Below are 6,200 nucleotides of genomic sequence, written 5' to 3'. Positions count from 1 at the left end.
GTCCGGAAGAAGGACAAACCTCTGTCTTCCCGATGGCGTTAGAAGATGAAATATCCCTTGCCGGTGCTGTGTTATACGGATGGGCAAAAAAAAAAAAAAAAACAAACTACTGTTCGCCATTGGATCTGAAGCACCGAGCGGAACGGATTACTACGCGGTGGACGTGGACCCATTTTTACTTGAACCGGGACACTTCCGTCTCGGGATGACATAATGTTTGTAATAAACTGTAATATGAATGAATGTGGTCTACTTCATCATGCGCATCATGTGAGACGCAGAGACGTGGAAATTCGATGTCAGCTCGTGCATCTCCGGTGGCACTGTTTTCGAACGCTCGCAGGAACTGGAAGCTGAAGTTTCCCCCCGTTTTTCCGACGGTGAACTGGCACGGTGGGGTGTCGGTAGTTTTTCCCAGCACCCAGCAGCGGTTGGAACGGGAAACCGTCTCGGGGAAACAGACAGACGTCACGCATTTGTCGCTGTCACAGTGCATCCGAGCGCGTAATGTCGCCTATTCCCCGGAGCTCATTTAGTGCGGTGAAAGTGCAGTTGGGCCAAAACCGGTTACGAAAAACTTGGTTGCGTGTAAGCTACGAAAGATGGAACAGGGCTGGTGATGGAGGGTACTGTTTTTGTAGGAATAATATTGTGGAGAAGATAAATAAGACCAAAGTCAAATGTATCATCACAAGACCGATCATCTGCCAAATTTATCGGTATTGGTCGCTTCTTGAGTGATATGTTGCATTTTATTTGATTTAAGTTTTTATTTTGGTAATTGTTTTGGTTGTTAAATAAGCATTCATTCATTCGTTAAGCTGGTGCAAGCTTTCAAAACTGTTCCAGATCATTTGCACGCTAACTAGAAAATAACAAGAAACTGAGTTGATATTCCGAGGACTCTTAGTAAGCCTGCCTTAAAGATCGAAATCAACCCCTTTAATCGTGTGCCGTACACGATTACAACTACCGCATGCAACATCTTCTTTCGCCTGGACGGGTTTTAGAACAGAACGCAGCAAATCAATATCATTACTCCCGACGATTGCGGTCTGTTCGTTAATATTGACGAGCTCGCTAAAGGAATCGTGAATGCAATCAGCGAAGTAGCGCTTTCATCAACAGTAAACCGGCGTGGCTATATAGCCAATGGTCAGCCTCGAGCCGGGCACCAGGAAGGCAGATGACGATATAAAACGAATGGAAATTCTTGAAACCATGGTACAAAACAAAAAAATTCTTCCCATCCATTTCCTACCCGGGAGGATTGCTGCCAGCAGTCGTAAATTGTCGGTCCGTTTTTTAACAGCCCCACCGGTTTCACGCGTGCCTTTCTCGTGTGCGATAAAACGTTTGAAACGTGGTGAATATGAGCGTTTTTTGTTGTTGTTGCATTCTCGGTTTTCACCCTTCTTTCTGCACAATGGTTAGCAGCATTGGCCGGATGTTCCGGTGCACTTTCATTTCATTTCAATCGGACACCGCTAACCACATGACATGCAAAAAGAACGCGCCGTGCCAGTGTACTTTTGAATCACTGATAGTCTGTGATGTGGCAGATTGGGTGGGGAAGAAATTTGCATGTAATGTATGTCGAGATGAGGGGTGCGTTTGCTTCTTGATTTAGGTCCGCACAGGGAAAGGAAACGACCAGCTGTTGGTGAATAGGTTCGTCAGTGGATTTAATAGGAATAAACGGCGGGACCCATTCATTGGCTTAATTTTGGATGCATCTAAAACATGTTTAGGAAAAGGGTTTTCAAAGTGTGTCAACATTTTATTACAGATTGTACTTTAAGAACGTAATTATGAAAATTTGCTTCACTATTTTTTTTATCGCAGCTTGAATAACACATCAAAAAGATGGAAAAAGAAATTGCAGCCTTAGTAAAGCTCTTGGTGCAATGCTTGCAAATTTGATTCACCCAACAACGGAATCATTTAGGCTTGCGAAGAACCTTGTAGCCATCTTCTTTGGGTGGCTAGTTGTAACCACGCCGACATCCACCGGCTCTAAAACGTGATCCATGTTGAACATCCATATTGAATTTGCTCATTGGAGCTGATGCGATGCGATTGACGATGCGATATTGTGGACCAGTACCAATAGTCTGGGTAAAAAAGCACCATGGTGTCATTTTGTGCCTTTTCCCATGGTGCTTTTAGTGCTACATGTACCGTGCTAGAAAAAAAAAGAGAGCAGCAAATGTTGAAAATGCATTGTAAACCAAGAATATTAACTTTTTCTGATATTAAGTACGTCAGAAAAAGAAAACTGTTACGGTTAAGTTAGGTGTATTATTTGAATATGTTTTAATCTTCGAATTGAAATTTGAAGAGTGATTTTTTGTTGTAATATGCAATGATTGCCTTTGCAAAATTTGTAAAAAAATATATACATTCCAAATTGTTCTTTAACTTCAAATAATCAAAAAAGAAATCCAGCAAAACTTTTTTTTGAGGATATAAATTGAAATGGGTAGCTCGGTGTTACAGGTGACGGTCTTCAAACGGTAGAACCGGGGTTCAAATCCCATCCGGACCGACCCCCGTAGTGAGGCCTGACTATCCAACTACGTCATATTGGCAAGTCTAGTAAGCCATTAGATGACCGGCGTGACTTTAGATGATATTTAGACAAAGAAGAAGAAGAAGAAGTAAAAGGTAAGCTGGGTAAGTAAAACATGAAGAAATGAATTAGCCTTTATTTTTAAAAGCTCTGCTTAAGATTTGATTAGACTCCAGCCACCAATTTTCAATCTTCTCTTAAAACTACATTCAAAATGGCACAGGCGATTAGGAATCATTATTGTACACATCAACTTACAGTACACATTATAGTTATTAAATGAAATGAATGAAATGAATGAATAATTGATTCAACTTTGGCATAAAGCAATAAATCTTGAGCATCGGGCTGGAGTAAATTAGCTAGCGTTCTACTTTACATTCAAGATTCAGGGATAAAATTGCAGCCCTTGGGCTCAAATCTAATCTGAACGGTTCACTCGTAGTGAATACTGACTATCCAACATTTTTTCTCTTTGTTTTTCCTGGCTTAATGCGCTTCTAGGTCATTATTATGACCATCAAGTTGGCCTGCTCTTTTAAAGAGCACGTCGTCGTGACATAGTCCGGACAAAAATTGATCTCCAGAAAACTCGATCCCTGGCTGCAGCTTCCCATCCATGTAGGCACCCGATCTCCGACAGGTCTTCCCCTGATCCAGCCAACGAACTCGCTGTACTCCCCGACGCTTCATGCCGAACCCTCATGGGGGTCGCTGACGAATAGTCCGGCATCCTCATAACATGGCCCAGCCATCGTATCCTGCCGGTCTTTGCTACCGTCAGAATGTCCGGTTCTTCGTAGAGCTCAGCACGCTCGTGGCTCATCCTTCTTCTCCACATACCATACTCGAACACACCGCCAAAGACGGTCCGGAGGAAGCGACGCTCATAAACGCCAAGAGCGTTTGCATCCTCCGCTCGGATGGTCCAAGACTCATGGATGGTCCAAGGACCATCGAGCAAATCGGTGTTCGATATATCTCACATTCAGTGGGATCTCGAAGTTTTCTAGATCTCAGCAGACGGTGAAGGCCGTAGTAGGCTCGATTCCCCTGCCCAATGAATCTCCGGATTTCGATGCTGACATCGTTATCCGAAATTACGACAGTCCCAAGATAGTAGAACTCCTCTACTACCTCGAGGATGTCGCCGTCGACTAACACGCTGCTTTCCACTCGGGCTCTATCACGATCAGAGCCTTCGGCAAGCAGGTATTTCGTCTTTGTCTCATTGATCATCAATCCAAATCTTGTTGCTTCACGTTTCAGTCAGGTCTACGCCTCACACATCGCTAGCCATCGAATGGATTACTAGACTTTGCTGATACCACGTAGTTGGATAGTCAGTCCTCATACTACGGGGGAACGGTCCGGATGGGACTTGAACGCCGATCCTGCCGTTTGAAGTCCGGTGCCGCTGTTAACTATGCTACTGTGCCGTCCCAATCCAACTACGTGTTTTTAATAAGTCTAGTAAGCCTTTGGATTTCCGGCATAACCTAGCAGGTCGTTAGAAGGATAAGCAGGATCCTTATTCTAGCAGGATAAGAAAACAAAATGTGTACCTATAGAGAATGTGTTAGCCATATCAGAAAAGCATTTTAAATTAGCACTTTCTGTTTTATTTTTGATTTAATGACGTTGGGTTGAATGCAAACAAGTTTCATCATGTTTATCATATGATATTCTCAGTTATAATTATCCCTGTTTTTTGGAAAAACAATTTGAGATTTATATAAATTTACCTCACTAGCAAAGTGTTCAGAGAAAGCACCGCACACTGCTGGCTGGGAGGCTGGGGCGAATGACACACATGGGTAATGAGTTTTTAAATTTTAAATTGTAGTAAACTCCCACCTCTTGAAGCACTGGTTCCCTATCTTACTGAGCTTACCGACACACCGACCCGGAAAAGCGATCGACACTAAAGTGTCATTGAGCGCTGACGATAAGCTATTAAAGTGAAGCAAACGAGCGAGTGGGATTATATTCCCCAAAGGATCATATCAGACGATAGTTTGGCTTTGGATCATCGAAGTGCTGGGTTGGGTGGGTGAAGTGAACCTTTACCCCTTCGGTGTGTCGAATGTTGCAACAACTGGCAACATAGTTCATTATCATCGCCCTGCTGAACAGCCAGCTGGGAGATACCGGAGCAGGGAAAGTATCATGCGACGTATCGGTATGTGTGGTATCTCTTTTGTGTAATTTATGCAGAGTTTTCTCAGCTCCGGGACATGACGAAAACAGCGTGTCGTTTGCCTCTTTGCCAATGCAAACTCCCTCGGTGAGCGACATATGTTTTTACTTTCCCCAAAATACGCTCGTTCAACGATGATATGTGCTAGTGGACGAGCAGGATGGCAGGTGGCAACAGGAAGAGAGGGAATTCCGGGAGGGTGAATGTATGTTTTCACAATTTCTCACCTTTTGGCAGGGAAGTGGCGCTACAATGGGGAGATATAGGGAACACACCGTATCTTACACACAAACACACACACGCACACATTTTGATATGTAATCTCGACTATGTACATGTTGCTGAAGATGAAAACATGCATGGGTGAGGTTTGTTTGATATTTTATCCGTCCCATTCGAGTTTAAAGAGCGATAAACTTTTACCTTCAGTGTAAGGTTGTTAATTATGTGATTTATAGCTCCGATAGTCAGAATTACTATGAATGCATGCAAGTGTAGCGTGCATAAAAAACATGAACGAATTATCTTTTCTCTTCAACTTCGTTTTGCTTTTGACCAAAAACATGAGTTATTTAAGCCTCAAATTTTGATAAAAAAGGAGGCAAACTAGAAATCTAGTTTTGATACTCACAATAACTCTATTTTCTTTGTTTATTTCAAAACAATGACACAGTTCTCTTATCTGCTTGTTGCGAACAATTTAACTGGATCATTATCTATGTCCAAGCGAAAATGAGCGACTACTATCTTGTTAGTAATGATACGAACTGTCAAATACTAACAGCCAACGCTGAATTATCGTTACTAAACAGCTATGCTCCATGTGTAAAACTGCTGGCTCAGGATTACCATTGGTGGAAAACCATCAGCAAGTGTGGAAAAGTGATGCGTTTGCAAAAGCTACCGTGGAAAGTTTTAATGATCTACCGAGAATTGCTGCGACACGTCAATTATTGAATTATGCTTCTGCAGCAAACAATTTTGAAACAGAGAAAGCCGTTAAAATGCACACATACACTCTCACAGCAAATGTAGAAAGATGTGAATGTTACGGAGTGATGAGGATAGTATGTGAGGTTATGAAACATAAATACTATTTCAGCATGGTAAAGTTTTAGTTGATGTAGGATGGTTGTAGAAAAGAGAAAAAAAAATTGTAATTCATGCTTATACAAGCAAAGTACATATTTTGAGTGCGATTTAGTTGGTATAATATGGTTGAGGCTAAAAATCTTTTTCTAAAGTACAAGGATACCTTGTACATTTAAATGGATTCTTTAATATTCTATATTCTGAGCAGGTTTTGCTCGATTTTGCAAAAAGTTCTTATGTTAAACTTTATTCAGAAATCTAGATTCCAAATTTAAATCCAATACCCGAATGTTGCCTAACTTTATTTATTTATTTTTTAAACGACTGTGATAGTTT

This window comes from Anopheles maculipalpis, chromosome 3RL, assembly GCF_943734695.1.
Source record: "Anopheles maculipalpis chromosome 3RL, idAnoMacuDA_375_x, whole genome shotgun sequence".
NCBI lineage: Eukaryota > Metazoa > Arthropoda > Insecta > Diptera > Culicidae > Anopheles > Anopheles maculipalpis.
The sequence above is the reverse complement of the archived record's forward strand: the minus strand, read 5'-3'. Positions refer to the sequence as shown.